General features: G+C 38.5%; 1 protein-coding gene across 8 annotated transcripts in view; it reads right to left on the bottom strand.

Moving 5' to 3' along the window:
* Positions 1-19100, bottom strand: part of GRID1 (glutamate ionotropic receptor delta type subunit 1) — a 599405-nt gene that overhangs the window by 238436 nt on the left and 341869 nt on the right. The gene's annotated exons all lie outside the window — the stretch shown is intronic.

Here is a 19100-nt window from a genome sequence, read left to right as displayed (position 1 = left end):
TTTTATATTGTTTTTGTGATGAATCTGCTGGTTCAAACTGTACTTTCTCTTCATGACTCTCAGCATTTTTCTGTAATAAGTGGCTGAGGTTTTATTTTGCAGTGAAATTTAAAGCAAGGAAAAGGTCAGAGCTTTTATCGAACCAGGTTGCTCTCAGAACTAACAGTGACCTGATCATAGATGTACCATGTCATTATGAGCCCTTAATTCTATTTGAAACATGCATAACTTGTCTTGAATTAGAAAGCATTTAAACCTCTTTTCTCACACTTTTACCATCAAATTTGAGCTTCTGGGTGAAGCTGAATGGTGCAAGTTAAGAGTACACTTATGGTTCCCACAATAAAATCTGCTCTTCAGAAACCTTTAACTTTAGTGACCTCTATTAACTATATTGTAACAGCCAACAGTTTTTTTTTTTTTAAATCCAGGAAGTAACTAAATTCTGACAGAATTCTAAGTAATGATACCACAGACACTGCAAAAGTCAGAGGACTGAACACCGGTCTGATTCTAACCAGCTGAGTTCCTTGATGCCCCCTCTGGGTGGTCTCTCAGGCCCTCACCAATCTCAGTGTCGTGTTGTCAAAAAACATATATGAACTTCTTTTTTCTCACCCTACAAAGCATTGTTTGCAATCCAACATAAGCAACATCTTGCGAGGATACAATGGTTAAAGAATTTCCCATGTACAAGTGCAATATATTAGATTCAACAAGGTGACTGGCAAACATTAGATCTCAAAGAAAAGCATTGGAGTAGCTTCACACTTCTATCCAAACATGTAAATGCTTGTTGATGTGATTAATTCAGCTCCAGTAAACAGCTGAATTGGAGAAGCATGAGAAAGAAACAGAAATTAAGCCTGGGCAGTGCTGACCACTGCAGAGCTGGAACTGCCTTTTTCGCTCAGGTTTGCTGGTACGATCATTGCTCCAGCCAGCCCCTCTGACAGGAACGGCGTGCTCACGAGGGTTCTGCCGGTGACTTAGGCAAGTCTACAGCAGTTTTATCACACTGACAAATACCTGCTAGACTCACTTTCTGTCCAAAATTCTGATTTACCGAGGAAAGGAACTAGTTTCTTGTTATGCAGGAGCTTCTGGAAAATGACAGAAGACTGTAGCGCTTGTATAACTGCTAAATATTGCAGGTGTGATGAAATAACGTCAGTGACAAACAACTACTGTTTACAGGTTAAAGTATTTAATTCAAGTTGTCACGCTATGTTTGGATTTTGTAAATTTAAATTCAGTAAACTAGCATTCACTACTATACCTGCACTCGCTTTGTGGATCTGTGACACATGGAACATAAAGATTTTTCTTTTAATGATGTTTAGTCTTTCAAAATCACTGCAATGCTTGACAAACAGTAAGAAAACTCTTTTTTTTTATAGTTCAGCAATGACTTCCCTCATTGTGCAAGCATCTAAAGTTACCACGGCACAACGGACAGTTGTTTACAGAAGATTAACTGTGCTGATCTTGCTTTATATTTCCAGCTGACCTGCTCAACTACTGGTTAGAAACATTCCTGTAGACCAGTGCAAAATATCTGACGCCCATGGTAAGACTATATGGTCTTGGAAGAGAGCGTTCACCTACAGATTTTTTCCCCCAAAGAGAACAGGCTACATCACGGTTTGAAAAACTGAAAGGATTCAAGCTTTTTCCAGCTTGAGAATAAAGCAAAATTTGAGATGGAAGAGGCTGTCCAAGCTCAACTGTACAAGCACAATCTGTCAGTTTTTCACAGATATAAGTGAATGTGAATTTATTGAGTGTTGGCAATCGGGAAGAACTGCATGACAGTGTCTTCCTGAATGCTGACATGCCTACATGGCACCGGGGAGCAGGAAAAGGCTCGGGAGGGAGTTCAGAGGTGGAAAGGGGAACTGAAGAGCAATGTTTTCAGAGGTGACTGTAGGTGCCTACACAATGGAATCTTTTTTTACAAATAATTATTTACAGTCATGACCAAGGGGAAAATTATTTCTTCAAATGTATCATTACCTAAATACACAAACACATGCACATATGCAGTAGCATCTGTTTATAAATCATAATGAATTAAGCTCAGTTTTATTTTATCTGACATATCACGTAAGAAAGTGTGTTTGATGCCTTCATTGTTTTCCTCCATTTGGCAGATCACAAATTCGTGCAACATAGAAGAAAAGCTCAGCTTTGTTCCACAGCAAGTCAAACAGAAATATTCACAAAAATACTTACAAATTCCTTTTCACTTCTCATAGTTTAGGACAGTTAATCTTTCATTTTCTTCAAGACTAAAAAGAGCACCTCCAGGGACAGTGCATCCATGACTTCTCTGGGCAATTTGTACCAGTACCTCATCAGCCTCACAGGAAAAAAATTCTTCCTAATACCTAATCTAAATCTCTCCTTTTTCAGCTTAAAAGCATTAACACTCCTCCTATTCCTGCACTCCCGGATAAAGAGCCCCTCCCTGGTTTTTTTGTAGGCCCCCTTTAAGTACTGGAAGGCCACTATAAGGTCTCCTTGGAGCCTTCTCTTCTCTACGCTGTTCAACCCCAACTCTTTCCACCTGTCCCTGTACGGGATGCGTTCTAGTCCTCTCACTATCTTTGTCGTTCTCCTCTTTGTTGCAGTACTCCAAGCGAGGTCTCATGAGAGCAGAGTAGAGGGGCAGAATCACCTCCCTCAACCTGCTTGTTACACTTCTGATGCTGCCCAGTTAGCGAATTTTACTCTGGGCATAGCCTACACTCAGCCCTAAATATCACTTAGTACTATCTTAATTCTCTAATTGCCAACCTGCTTCATGCACGCTTGATATGCCAAGCAGAACTTCAGAGATAATATTTCAAAATTTCTCTTTAGAGAACACCAGTTTCTTGAAGATGACGCAACACTTGCACCCTAAAAGGATAGTGGCACTATACAAAACACACCCAAGTTAGCATTTCTCATAAAAGTGGTTGGTGGAACAACATGCTAATTGGGTATTTTCAAAATACTTTAGTGTTAACCACAATCACCCGAAATTCGCAGGCTGGAACTGGAAATAACTCACTAGAGCTTCGTAAGAAAAGTGAACTTCTGATGAACTTTGTCTCTCTTCTGTTGCATCTAACTGGAGAGAGAATCTTTGTGGCTAAGAGCCACTTTCCTATCTCTGACAGATGTACCATATGTTCAGGTCTGACAACAGAAGAACTTCAGGGATAACTATTACAAGGAGGGAAGGAAAACCTTGATGCACTGCTAAGATACAAATTCTGTCACTATGGCTGCAAAATTAATGCTTGCCATAAATAACAGGCTTTACTGTACTGTGAGAAATAATGGAATGTATCACTTTCTGCTGGAGGTTAGGCTGGTCCCTGTGCTGGTTGACTGTAACACAAACATAAAAGAATAGTAGTAAATCTGACATTAGCCACCTGTATGTAAAACTTATCGTCATCTACAAAGTAAGTGATTTTTATTATATCATCTATAATCTTTTTCATATTAAGAAAACTTTGCAGAGTCTACATTAGCATTCGTCTTTCATAAATTTACAGGATCTGATTCTTGGCTTCAACACAAGCTGCTTTAAGCTATGATTTTTGTGTGAGACAGCTGCACAGCTGGGCACAGCTGGACTTTAAGGATGGCTCATTGTAGAAAAGAATTTCCAGGAGGTATAGAGCAGTATATTGTCTCTTTAACACCAGTTCCTAATGCCACTTGACAGAAATAGAGGAGCACGTGGCCAGGATACATTTTACTTTGTGTAGAAAACAGCTGGAAGCAAACCCAAGTATCAAGCTGGAGCCAAAGGCAAGGCTAAAGAAGCATCAAGAAATAATTTCACACTCTCTCATTCTTATCCATCATAAGGTACATTCAGGGAGGACTGAAGTATTTTCACCAAACTATTTTCAAATGACCTACACCAATCCTTTCACTTGTACATTTGTGAGAGGAAAAAATAAATAAGTGTGAAAAACGATGAGATCAGGCAGGAAAAACTGAGCTTTTGACTTTTCTCATTTGCTTATTGTAAGCTTTACACTACGCTTTTTTTTTCCAGTGTTAGTTTTATTTGCGCATTATCTTGGCAATATTTTTAAAGAGTGTCAAGGAGACTTGGGTAGTGTCATTATTTTAGTATTTATACACTTGCTAAAAATACATGCACTGTTTTCAATATTTTAGGAACCATTTCATGGCTTTTTTTCCTTATATTTAAGCTCCAAGAGAAAACAAAATTACTATTTCTTACCCTTAATACAAGGATATTCTGCTTTATCTCTTGAATGCAAATTGGACGGAATACTTAACACGTAATAAAATACACACTAAGATTCACTGATTGGAAGATAACCCGTAAGCGCTCTGAAACAGGTGTCCTAAACTGCTTCTGTTTCAAGGGTTTCGTACATTTTATTTCACAATAAAATGAAGGAGATTGGAGATTGTCCCTCATTTTTGCAACTGCAAATTGTTTGTGTAGGAATTAAGGAATAATAAGAATGGTGTACGAAACAGAGAGGCACATCCTTACGATTAGACTCCTGCTACAGTAAGCTTTCTGACTGAATCATTTGGAACACCATCTCTGGGTTCTTGCTACAGATAACCACCTACCAGAAAGGTTTGAATATACTCTAGTATTTTAGTAAACTGAACATGGACATACTTCAGAAATAGCTCTTATTCCCAAGTTAATAAATAACAAAATTCTCTTCATCCAAACAAGAGACAGAAGATTACTATTTATGCTTCCAGAAGGGAATTAATTTGTCCAAATCCTCTTGAAGAATTAGAATTTGAGGAAGCCCTGAAATTTTCAACCTAAAATGCTCACAATAATTTGAACTATTCAGAGTGATTAGACCAGCGAGTATAACAACAAAGTCTGTTACAACAGATATGACTACATTCATATTTGAATTTAACTGCTTATTGGATCCCAGTGCAAATAAGAAATGGTATCAGTAAGTATATTTTCTACTTTTATAAACATTTTTCCACGTTCTTACAATCCCTCTCTACCTACCACATCTCCTCATATGTCACTGCCTGACATATTCCCACAAGAACTGCTATCAGCCAGATAATTTTTCTACAAACCTTAGAACTCGCTGTTTCAAAACTAAGTCTGTGATTTAGTCACCTTATACCTAATGATGTTTCACTTCAAAAACTTTCTGCTAAAACACTTCACCTTCTTACATGCTTTTAGACACACCAAAGCTCAAAGTAGCACCTCAGCAATTGTAACCCAGCTTCTCTTAATTTCCGGGGTTTTTTTTAAAAGAAATTCAGGAAGTCAGTAACTAGAAAACAGTTATTTTAGCAAGTACGTATAATAGCAAGTACTGATAATCAATAAATGTCATTGGATTTTTTATTATTCAGCTTACATAAGAACAGCTGCAGCAGATGACACCAATTGAGAATTCCTGCCGAGCTCCATAACTTGTCTCCAATAAACAGAGTGTAAACCAGGAGCAGTCATGGAGCGATACTTTAAAGCTTTAACACTCTCCCAATTCACAGTTTGCAGGGTGCGGGATTGCTCAGGCAGGTGTGGTTTCCGTGTATTTTTACACACCACAGAGCTGCATGGCTGAACCAAAGCCCTCAACAGCTTTCTCCTTCTTAGAACAGCACAGTTGTCCTTTTAAGTCCATGTAAACTATGAGAATCCAGGTCAGTTCACCTTCAGCATTTTATACCGGGAATTTTCAGGATCCTATCAGACTCTCCATTCTCCTTATTAGACTTATTTCTCCTGGATCATTCTACTAACATCAACAAAACACAGAGTAATGCACCAGGCACTGCATAATTCCATCCAGACCCAGAAGCTGCGTTGCCTCTTCTCAAAGACGTGAGAGAAAAGTAAGAAATCAGAGGCTTCTGGAAGGGATAAAGCAGGCTATCAAAAATGTAATCTTTGAAAAATGCAGGAACATTGATTTGCCATTTAAATCTAGATCACAGGCTGACATTTGACCATCTTTCTGTAGAAACTGAAAATCCTACCACATGTGTTTTGATACAAACACCGGGATTAATCAGATGCAACAGTGTACTCGGAACCCTTGTGACATCAAAGGCTGAAGCTCATATAATGGCTGCAGAAAAAAAATTATTGGCCAATTATATTGCCTGCATTGATTTTGTTATCAGGCTTTTAAATATGAAAAATACTTTGAATACAAACAAATCACAGGGACTGGTGATTTTCACTCCTGAACAGATGGGAAAGGGACAGAGCACACCATACAGCCAGATGTAGTAGATGCATAAACAGATGTTTTCAGATTCAACTTAACGTAAATGATAGACATCACTATTAAAAATATTAAAGTTACTCTGCACAACTGATGCTTCATACCTGAAAGAGCTGATCCAGTCTGGAGGTAACTGGAGCTTTCTGGGAAGTCCAGAAGCACAAAAGCCTTTTAGAGGCTACAACAGTCCTTTCACATTTAGCAAGAAAGGTCAACTGCTGGTCTCTCCTGCTGGATTTTAACGCTTAGCATTCAAAAGCACGAGGGAAACCACCTCAGGAAATTCATTATGGTTGGAAAAAAATGTGGACATATGCTACAATTGATGTAAGAAAGGAATTCACTGAAGAACAAGCATTTCCATTCAAATCACCCATTTAATTCTTCCAAGTGCAATAATTGCCAACTGTTTGCCTAATGGTGAACTCAAATGAGCTGTAATAGCTTCTCATCTCACTACTGCTGTTAATACATTAATATACTTTTAAAGACAGTATGCAGGGTTATTGCCGTATCTCCTTATGAGACAAAAACAGATGTATTGACAGAAACTACGCTTTTGCTGACATATATTCTAAGTTTAAACAAAATATTGCTTTCATCCAAATTAATTTTAATTACTGCATTAAATTACCAAGCCTGATATTTGTTATGGCTGAGTACAAGCAATTCTAAGCATCCACCCACCAGTACATTAGGAAAACATATCTTTCTTCTTTTGGAGAGCTGACATGCACCTTCCTAAAGCCGTATCATTTTACATGAACATCTGAATCAATAGCATCTGTTTAATTGATGGAATTGTAAGGCTGTATGCTTTAACATAAGTGCTACTGTTACTGTTAAGAAGCTTCTACGGTATTGTAAGTTTGGTTATCCTACTTTGACACACTAAGTATGCCCTTTGTAAATAAGAGCGGTAACCCTAAACTAGGGATAAGCAAATTGAAATAAGCACGTGCTGAAACAAACCAAATGTGCAAAGGGAATGCCTTAAACAGAGAGGAAAAAGGTATCTCTTCCAATTCTGAGAAAACCAGAAGCCACCTGAGAATGAGAGAGATTCATTCTTTATCTGTATACAGCTAAGCAGCCAGCAAAGAGAACGCAGAAGCATTGTCCTTCAGTTTTAATGGATTGCAGAGTGAGTCTCCCTCCTGTTAAAATCTGTATTTAAATACTGCTCATTCCAATCTGAAGAGAGACTGCAATAAAATTACTGCTGACAAAAATACTACGTTTTCCCCTTGAGGAAGTAACATCATACTATCTCCAAACTTCTAGACTGTGAAATCTAGATGTCACTTTGGCCTAAGCCACAACTGCACTCCTTTGCTCACTTTCAGAGCTTTCAGTACAAGGCACAGGGGCACTGAATCCATAATTTGTCTTGAGCTTTATTACATTTAGTACAGCACTTCCTGACTGAGTCAGCACCAGGTGGCAGATATCCATATAGCTCTATGTCACTACGGGCACCACAAGCGTGAGGCACGGCACTGAGCTGCACAGAGCTCACCTGCCTCTGCAAGCCAATCCTGAATTGTTTGGTCAACATTAGGTCATCTGCTGGCAAGCTAAGGGCAACAGTGTGCATATTTTCCCACTCAGAACCCAGGAGGAAGGACCCTGTGGCCAGTCTTTTATTTTACTTGCATGATGTCCATCAGGCTGCAATGAGGATGACGGTACCTGAAGTTTAAGGGCCTTGGCTTGCTGTTTGACCCACAAAGTGCATTTTGATATAGACACTGAATTCAGAACAAAAATGGCATATTTTTTTTAATTTCCTACTTTTTAAACCCCATTTTTGCAAAGCAGCCGCCCTAAAGCTCTGCACAAAAATGCAAAAGGATAGAAAAATCAATTACAGACTCTTCTGTTCTTCAGTGTTTTCTATTAAAAGCAAGACAAGAAGGATCCCTACTGAGATAACAAATCATTCGACAGGAGCAGGAAGGAGTTGAAAACAAAAACTAAGTTCACGTCACATGTAATGACCATCAGTTAGTCACTCTTGTAGGAATATGCCAATGACAAATAGAAAAAAAAAAATCAATTGCCAATTACTCATTTGCATTATGACAACAACTTTTAGTACAATGCCATATACAAGTACTCCATTGTCTAACATCACTCTAATCCAAGAGGAAAAAAAAAGCAACAACAAATCCAAAATGCTAGAGAACAAAAAACGTGAATCTGCTTACACTTCGTTATCTGCTAAAACCTCCTCAGAGGTCCCTCTGTTAGCTCCACGCTTTTAGAAAACAATGAGTAATGACTGCTGAAAAGATAACTGGTAACACGGAGGTGAGCACTGAACCAAAATTAGTGACAAAAGGTTCTCCACTCATCAGGTTGTAAAGAAAAGTAACACATTTGAACAGACTGAAAAATGAGACAGTTCAGGCCTTAGTCCTGCAAACATTCAAGACTGTATTTTAGCTTTGTGTGAGGAAACTCAACGCCAGTTCTCTGGTCATGTACAAAGTAGCTCAACATGTGAATAAATGTTCACATAGCTGCTACACACTGGTTTATTCCTATCATAAAAAAGCTAAACACCTCAAACATGTTGAAAGCACTTCCAGCTTCACAGATGTGAAGTCCTTCTTTCTTAAAACAGCAATAAAAAGCAAGCAAAAGGCTTCACACCTTTCTAAACAACCCTTCTGTGCAACCCTCCTCTCCAAACTACAACCCTGATATTTTAACAGGTTGTGCCCATGGCTGAGTATGCCATCTTCGTGAAGGCACAGTAAACTTGACTTTGAAAAGCATGCCTCCGATTTGTTTTGTATGTGCCCAGACAGAAGAGCAATCCCAGGTTTCACTAAAGCAGACTGTTTGAAAAATAGAAAACACCTGTACCAATAGCTTTTCTTCTCTTTACTGTATTTCCATAGAGCAACAGTAAAGAGAAATATTTACAGACTTAGGAAAATAGTATCTCCTCATCAAAAACTTAACTATAGAAAAAGATAATGGAAAAAAGGTAGCATAACACTACAAAGACTTTTCTGAGCCTAATAAAAATACCTTTTATTTGAATAAGAGTAGTCACAGAATCATAGAATAGTTTGGGTTGGAAGGGACCTTCAAGGTCATCTAGCTCCAGCCCCTGCCATGGGCAGGGACACCTCCCACTGGATCAGGCTGCCCAAGGCCCATCCAACCTGGCCTTGAACACCTCCAGGGATGGGGCAGCCACAGCTTCCCTGGGCAACCTGTGCCAGTGCCTCACCACTCTCATGGGGAAGAAATTCTTCCTTATGTCTAGCCTAAATCTGCCCCTCTCCAGTTTATACCCATTCCCCCTGGTCCTATCACTACAAGTCTTTGAGAACAGTCCCTCCTCAGGTTTCTTGTAGCCTTTTCAGGTACTGGAACACTGACTCCAGTACAATAACAGACAAATCAAACCCATCCACAGTTGGGAAGCAGAATAAGTCTCAAAAAAAAAAATCCAGTTGCAACTAACTAGAAAATTAATTTGAAATCTACACTCAGAGATATCTAAGCGCTTGGACAAAGGACCTCACAGTCAAAAGCAAGATGTATCAGAGTTCTCAGTTTGGTTTGGTGACACTAGGGATCTTCATTTGCCTATTTATGGAACTGAGGTTTACTACAGCATATCCTTTACACATATTTATGAGCAAATGAAACAAAGGAGGTATATGTCTCAGCACATTTATATTGAAATTTGATTGTTGGACTCATCAAGACAAAGCTTCAATGCAATCCCCCTCAAATCTGACAAGTTTTTATCTACTGATTACAGCCATGAATGTGAAGGCCAGCCAGGAACTCCAATGTACTCTAAAGTTAACATTTCAGTGACCAGGTCTGGGGTTTTTCTCCCATAATTAATTCCTTGGCTAATACCTTCTAATTTACTGGAAAAGAATAAGGGAACTCTGAATGCCACCAGGAAAAACGTTTTCATTAGAAAAGGCTGTGAAGACAGTCTCTGGCTGAGCAGCACCATGCAGGTACCAGTATCTTTGGTGGGTGCTGGCAAATCTGCACACCTTAACATCCTTCCTGGAAGCAGACACTGTATTAATTCCATTTTTTTAAATAAAGCAATGGCTTGGAAGAGGACAAGATGTTACGACAGAAAAGACAAGTAAATATGCTACTGCCAAACATTCAAAAATCCATCAACCAGGTAAGGTTCCCTTCTTGTGGAATAGCTGGACGGGGGGGAAACAAAACCCACTCCTTAAGAGAAGATTACATTGCTACAATGCAGTGAAGGAAAACATGAAAGACTTAAAATATAACTAGTAAATTCACATTACTTTCACATACTCCAATTCCTGAGGGAAAAAAACCACCTGGATCTGCCGGGTTCATAAGAACAATTTAACCATGTGATGCCTTATTGGAAACGCATGGAAAGTCTGTTTGAACTCTAGATGAACCACAGGTGCAGGTTTTCAGATTAAAAGACAGAGGATTTTATCTTTATCTTTTATTCTGCTCCTCACTCCAGGTAGAATAAATCCCAGGTTTTTATTCCTGGGACACAACACAAGAAGCTCTGCCTCTTTATAGCTTTAAGCTAAATTCCACATACTGCTCCAAGTATAGCAGGTGCTTCTTTTACTTGTGTTAAGGTTTGAGTTTAATCAACATGATAATCATAGTGCTCTGATGCTATATGATATATTCAAGCACTTATGTGTACAAAATACATTTGGTTAATATAACTGATAACTCAGGGGGGTGGGGGGAAGGCGTCTTGTCCTGAGACTATGCTGCCAATCTCTGAAAGACCACTCAAGAACGCCAGCTGGAAATCTTTGGATGGCAAAATAACACTGAGTGATTTTCTCCAGCTTAGACATCCTTGCTATTTTATTGTGTTATTATTTACTAAAATGAGGTTCATGCCAGTTCAGGTAGTTCTTCTAATCTCTCATTCACTCATATAATCATTCCTCTCACCATCATGAGGTTGCTTTGGGTCACCAAGTATATTAACAGATTTCATCTGCACCTTCTTCCTTCTCACCCTCAATATTTATTTAGATACAACTCCTGACATACAACTGCAACGACTGCCACAGCAGCACAGACAATACCATCTGTAAACTTCACGGAATGAGACAGCCATGTAAACTGCTGGAAACACCCTTATTTCCAAACCTTCTGGCAAGAGGTTGCAGATATAGTTTCATACTTCATTTGCTTTGACATGTCCCCAGAACCACTATTGTACATATCTAGTGTCAGTATTCGAATCTTCACATCCTAACCACCTCTGAGGCTCTGTTACACTATCTACTGTTTGCATGAAAAAGAATCATTTTTTTTCCCCCGGAAACAAGTCTTCATTGTTGCTATGAACACAGTTCTTTCGCTCAAAAGAACAGAATGAATGACCAGCAAAACATGCTGCACGTTCGGCTCCTGAGAGTTACGAAGTCACTGTTTAAATTCTTTACACAGCAGGATCTATTTTTTTTTTTCACATTTTTATGTAGAAAGAGTCTAAAACTAGAAGTATCCATTTCTGCAGTTCCTGGCTCTATTATAACAATACCCTGAAAAATGCTTTCTTTCACTTCTCATTAACAAGTCTTTTTTTTAATTTAAACTTGGAAAACAATCAACATTTTTCTGTTCTTTCTGCTCATCTCTCTTTGATTTGCGTACTCACAATCTCCTGCTTGCTCCCATAGTCTCTTTTATTTTATCCAAGTATGATGGGATTATACATATATACGAATATATATGACCTTAATTTTTCAATTTATATCTCACTGATTGAAAGATACAATTTAAATTGATTTTTAAAGAGTGGAATAAGTCCCAACTCTCTCCTTATAGAGCAGACATTCATTTCCACCTGATGTGATCAAGGATCAATTTATTGATTCTACAATGTGGAGAAGTTTACCTCTGCACACGTGTACATGAGCACTCTTTCCCTGTTCCTACTAGGAAAAGTCCTATCAAAAACATGAGTATCTGTTTAAATCTCTGTAGTATGAGAAGCAGGGAAGGATAACAGGACTCCACTGCTATAGCAATAAATAAGAAGCAATAAAAATATTTCCCTTGAGCGAAGATGGTGCAATTTAAGTGCAGAAGCCAAAGGAGGAATATTAGAGCGAATACAGGCTAGCTAATTGAGGATACACATATCAGGGCAAAAATAAAACACTTCTTGAACTTTGCAGTACACCAATGACAATTTGAAGAGACAGTGAGTAAAAAACCTACTTAGAAGAGAATGAATCATCTGAAATTTGCAGAGGATTTAGTGAAGTGCACAGTCCCATGGGCTACAGAGATGTGAAGAGAGATAGCAAGGTTGACTGTAAAAATGAATAAACTGGACATTGAAGAGTGCCATGGGAATATTGAAGGAAATTCTTTTAGCAACTACTAAAGAATAGAAAGAGGAAAAAACAACAGAAACTGAAATGCATCCCCCAAGTCTGTTTCTTTGTTCACATTTTTAACTTGGTTGTGAAGAAAGAAAAAAAAAACAAAACAAACAAAAAAAGCCCACAATTTAAAAATGATTGAAAATAGTCCAAATGAAAAGCCAAAACATCATAACATATTTTTCAAGCTTATATTCTGGAAAAGTGGAAAGCGTATTTCCATTCAGAGGAAAAGAAAAAAAAAAAAAGAGTAGCAGTCATTACACAAGGGAGAAAACCTCTCCATACTGTATTCAGTTGGATTCTTAATCTCAGAGGAAAACCGATATTAATATTGCTTTAAACTCTTACCTAGAAGTCAAGCATCAGCCTCACTGTGCAAGACTTCAGAAAATGTGGCTAAACAGGACAAGCAGCCATCAATGTGGAACCTCCCTGTTTCCCCACGGATGCCAATTTCTCTTCTTCCTCCTCCTCTCTCCTGTCCCACGTAAGGCCAGAAGACTCCTTCTAATTGTACCTACTCCTGCTATATCTGTGATTCGTGTATACAGTCCCTAAGAGGGAACACTAAACAGGGTACAAGTCTCCACCTCTGTGAATTTCGCTGCTTTCTTATGCTCCAGTATCTTGTTTTCCTAGTCTTCGAAAAGAACAGCTGGGAAAAGAAAAGATGTTGCTATGTAGGGCGTTTCCAGCAAATCATCTCTTTAAAACAAATTAATTAAAGGTAAAAAAATAAATATTTCTAAATCATGTCTGAAAACTTCAAATTAAAAAGGATTTCAGTGGTTACTATTTTGGCCATTCTTTATCACATTACATTAATTCCAATGGAGAAAGAGGCTTGTGCATTCTTGAGGAGCTCATTCCTTCAGCAGAAGCATCAGCAGGAAACATCAAGAAGGCTCAGAGATGTGCTATTACTTCAGCCAATGGCATAAGGAAAGCAGCTCCTGCAACACTGCTGTGCAGTTCCAGTGTTTGCTCTTCAAAGGAAACGTTAAAAACCCAGAGCAGATCGACAGAAATTACTGAGGCTGAGGGAAGCATGTTTTATAGTGAGAGACTGAGAGCTGCAGTCTACTTTGGCTATAAAACAGAAGGTTAAATCTAATGAAACTTTAAACAAGGACAAAACTGCTGATAGACAATTCTTTCACTGAGCAGAAAAGCAGCAGAGGGAGGTCTGATAGCCAGAATCTAAGCCAAAACAATCAGAAAGAGGAAACAAAACATATTTCTTAAACTAGTGAAAAAAAAATGAACTTATTAGAACAATTTCCCGCGGGACATGGTGATTCAAATTAAACGTTCACAAACCCCTACGAGAGCATTTTCTAAAAGATATGCAAGAGCTGAAAGAACTCATAAACTTAACCTGAAAATAACATTGTGATATTCTGTGGCATTTGTTACACAATGAGTCAAAGTATTCCGCTTTTAAATCTTTGACTCTCTGAATGTAATAAACATTTGCGTATCTCGAAAAAAACATTTGCAAAGGTAACAAATCAACAATATAAATCTGAGCAGAAACCCAAGAACCTTCGCAGCAGTGCCATGTCATTGTCAGAAGGTGACTGCAAGGCTATGGGGAAGTATACCCATGGAAATTTCCATCTCATCAGCACGAAGGGTTGATACAGCTTGACCATAGAAGTCAAAAGAAGAAAGGATATGCACTGGATAATCCCAAACTGAGAGGAAAGCAAAAGGATCTATCAGTTGCCTCTATATCACAGTCTGTATGATTAGACAATACCGCAACTCCAGAGAGTATCTATCCCCAAGAATGAAAACTAAGCTTTATAGAATTACTATCTTAATCCGTCTTTCATTCTGTGTGATGGATGTCCTCCCCCTTAACCAAACCAGCAGCAGTTTGGCTCAGGCTCTAGGAGGCAAAGAACTGCCTGCAGCCAGGCCAAGCATGATGAAACTTTGAAATCCTAGCTAAACAATACAGAGAACTGGGTGTGCACACCTAATCCTTTAGCTATAAACACATACAATCCTCACACTCTGAATCTCTTGGCCATAAACCATCAGCCAAGTCTGGGACAGGACTCGGGCACAACCAGGCTCCTCTCTGAGAAGCTTAGAATGCCAGGGAGTCCATCCAGAACCCCTTAAGAGCCTCCCCTACCTTTCTGCATCCCTACGCCCTGCGCAAAACACTTCACACTGATTATAACTCAAACCTCCCTCCATATATTACCTCCCTGTAGTAAGTAATAACATGACCTTAGCATCAAACTCTGTGAAGTTATACTGTTCTTTACATATGGGTTTTATCTAAAAGCATTCATAATGCTCAGAAACCTACCTTTTCTAATATTAAAATAATACATTTTTAAATGAACCACTAGAAAAACTCAGACGCTCTCAAAATTTTGGATGAAAGACATTTAAAAGAAGTATCTATACTGGTATTCAGCCAATATCCCACAAAAACTGTATTACATGGTACATAAAAACAATGAACATAAACATAAAACTTTGCGTTTTACACATATTACAACAAAAATAAGTTTACAGAATAACTGGTCAAAACCTTTTCCTCATTTCTAATTTTATAATTCACTATTGCAAATGAATTTTTGTGATGTTTAGCTGACGCTGTCTTTGATGTTCCCTATCTTAGTTTCTTTTCTTCCTTTTTTTTTTTCTTTATCCAACCTATCCCTTATTCCCATTGCAATAAACAGTCACTTTGATTTACAATTCCCTTCATCCAACTGAACAGGATAATATATAGAGAAAAAATAATTTAAAAGAGTTTCATATTTTGTAGATTTTTTCCTAAGACAAGGATTTGAACTTTCCTTTTTTTCTATTTATAATTATGTTTACAATTTTATTGGAACATTGTCAGACAATAAGATGACAATAAGCTGCAAATGGAGACTTTAAAGACTTAAGCAGCCATTTGTTGTGGGTTTTTACATAAATAATAGGACTGGAGAGTTAAAAAGCCAAATTATATTATGGAGAACTAAAAAGCAAAAGTTGAACACTATTCTCTCTTTAGACAGATGCTACATCTTTCTTCTTCTTACAAACTTTCCAAAGGTCTATGTAAACACTCAGATGTCTGACATCTCAGACTTGTCAGATGTCCAGTGCTTATTTCTGTGGCAGCCTGCACTTGAACTAATTTGAGTGCCTATTATTAGTTCCCTAATTTATAGATTTCATATAATCTGACTACTGTTACAAACAAAACGTTCAAACTCCCCTAAAAGTTGCCAAATTTGCTTTTAGCCTCTACTAACAGCAGATGAAAGTCATCTTAGACTGAAAACTACCTCCATCCTGCAGGTTCGTTAAACTTATCTGATACTTTTTTTAGGGATTATACCGTATGGAAAGTGATAACACCGTACTCTGGCTTTCAATATGCACATATAACTAATAGAAACTTAAAAATAGGATTTATGATTCTTCACAGCAGCAGCTATCGGATGTTTAACAGCACTTCTTTCTTTTGCGCAATTCTCTGGATTCGGCTTTGTCCCCATCTACTCACCTCTACACCAGAGTACCCTCCCTTCCACCCCACCTTCCCATGTAATCATTAACGGTTCACTGCCTTCTCCCCTTCCCCCTAAAAGTCTGCACTCCACTTGAGAATGTCTTTAAAAGAGAGCACTGACCCCTTAGGGATTCAGTAAAACAGCAGACAGAGCTCTCTCAAGCGCTGCCCTGAAAGGGACTTGGCCAGGCATGGAGTGGGTCCCAAAACCCCTTTCTAATTCATATGTTCTCACTCTTGTAGACCAGCTTACCCCAAAAGTTCCCTTGCTACAGGTGACACTGTAACATATATTTCATTAACAGTGATGGTAGGATCCTTTCCCTCATCCCCAAAGATGTTTCTCTGAAGTCCCCAATAGCTTCACAAGCATTACTTTTCCCGGAGCAGCTGCATCAGAGGATGGCAGGGTGGAGGAGAGCAAGACATCCACAAGAGCCAGGGAAGAAGAGGTACCACAGCTGGTTACGGCGCTTTGTTCTGCAAGGCCTCCCCAGGACTGGAGAAACACTACTTCGTCAGGGAGGACCTGGCAACTCCAAAAGTGAACGGTTGGCTCCTGAAGGTCCATCGTGCTGCTTCAGCAACATCAAATTCATCAAAAAGGTTAAGAACGCTATCATCCTGTCAGGATTGTTCCCTACAAGAATTAATTCATTCTAAAGAAGGGTAGGAGGGACTGTTTAACATTATGTTTTGGTTTTATATACTGACTGCTGCAGTCAGGAAGATGACATTCCATAGCATGGTATCCACCCCTAACCTCTCGTGGATTCTAAGGCTTGGTGTGCGCAAGTTCTTATCACAACTCTCCCTTCCTCTTCCCCTCCATTTGCCTGACAGATGCTAATATTAGAAAAGACAGCTTGGTCTAACATTTCCACATGGAGAAAGAAATGGACAAAACTAGTCCATTTGGGCAGAGGTGGGATGTTTAGCTTCTAGAGAGAGAAATGCCAGCTCTCCATACAGGAGCATGCTATTTTTCTCATGGATTCCTGCTGTCTTGATCCTCAATAATTTGTAGCCAACTGCGTTCAACAGTCTTTGCTCGTCAGGCTGACATGCCCTTCTCTGCAGGTGGTAATTCCAGCAAACGTCATCCAAATATTTTGGAAAGGCAATAATATGAAAAAAAATACTTCCAAGACATCTTTGGTCCTAGGAAATTTTGATCATGATAATGCTTATTAAATCTGATACATTGGATGAAAACACACATTTTTTTATTACTCATCTAAGGAACTGGATTTTCAAACCTATAAATATTCAAGTTCTGATATTAACCTTTATCAAGTGTTTGGGTTATTGTGAAAAAGATAAAATAACTTTAAGTAAAAACTTTGAAAGTACTTGGCTACTCAAACGAACAGACTTGTGATTTAAATTATAAGAACACTGGGCCTGTTACCACATACTATTAGTCAGACCTAGAAATACCAGACCTACCCGATGCCATTGGAAAACTTACATGGATATTCACTTGTAGACATCAAAAGTATCTTCAAAGTCTTTGTAAGCAGCTCTGGCACGGGGACGGACATTGACAGTGACAGACATTGACCCTCTTTCTCTGGGACAGGCTCAGAAGAGCAAAAAAAAAAAAAACCTCGATGTGTTTTAGGATGTTGCTGCAGTCTTCTATAACAGAAGACAACCATGTAATGGAAAAGGCTTACACATATATAGCTTTGACTTCTCTACCTTGTCTACCAGCTATACCTCCACACAGCCCATTTAAAAGTTAGATATGTTTCTCCTTTTGTATGACAGCGCAGTTTACAAAACATTGCAGCTGTATCTCTGCTGTATCTCTGGCTTAGAGCAACGTGCTGGGCTTTACTTGTAGATAGTCTAACATGAAGCGAGAGAAGTATTTTCCTTTACAGAAAGCTCCTTATTTCAGATCTAATCTGGAACACCAGCAAGCATTGCCATAAGCTACTGTAAAGCATTGTATGGGCTGCTATGAAGATGTAACTGCACCCCAGTCAGGCTCATACAGCTGCACAAGTCAACCTCTGCATTTCCCTTCTGGCAATATTTGATGCTGTTTCACTCCCTGCCCCATCTTAGAAAAGCCCCAGAATTTGACCCAGGGATGGGTTTCCAACCCTGCGATACTAAGAGACAATCAAAATAGTACCATCAACTAAATTTTAAAACCAGACACCGGCTACATTTCAGTTACTAAGTTAAAATCAAATAATATCAAAATCTTTAACATCCATGGGTGGGATAAATTAAAACCATTTGCACTCTGTGACAAAATCTATTCCCGTAACATTGTTTACTGCCAGCATGAAGGAATTCAGTACCTATAGTGAGTGACTTATTAAAAATATTATCAGTGATTTTTTCTAAAAATCAATTCTTGCTGATCACTTTTTTTAAAAACCCACTAATTAAAAAACTATACTGGCAAAATAAAGCTACTCTAGTAGGCACTTGGAAGAATCAATCACTATAATCGTCTGCTGCCATAAACTCTATAAGAAGATTACAAATGTGATGCTTCGAAGGAGGAGAAAATTCTTTTAAAATACAATTTGAACTTTACTTCTGAAATATCATGACCGTCATGATCCATCACCCACAATCGCCGCCCAGACTTACAATAAATCAAAGCTATGATTCGATGGTCACAATCAATCATGTGAGAGCAAATGGTGGGAACAGTACTGCCATGTCCAGTACATGCATTTGACATTATACACGATACAGTCTGTTAGTAACTGGCAAAGAAAAATATGAGAGTTAATATGCAGGACTAATAACGACCTTATACATATATATACACACTAATAATAACCTTATACAACAACTGACTAAAGCAATGTTGTATTAGTCAGTTACAACATTAACTGTTTAATTTAAGCA

Source organism: Cuculus canorus, chromosome 7 (assembly GCF_017976375.1).
Source record: "Cuculus canorus isolate bCucCan1 chromosome 7, bCucCan1.pri, whole genome shotgun sequence".
Classification (NCBI taxonomy): Eukaryota; Metazoa; Chordata; class Aves; order Cuculiformes; family Cuculidae; genus Cuculus; species Cuculus canorus.
The sequence above is the reverse complement of the archived record's forward strand: the minus strand, read 5'-3'. Positions and strand labels throughout refer to the sequence as shown.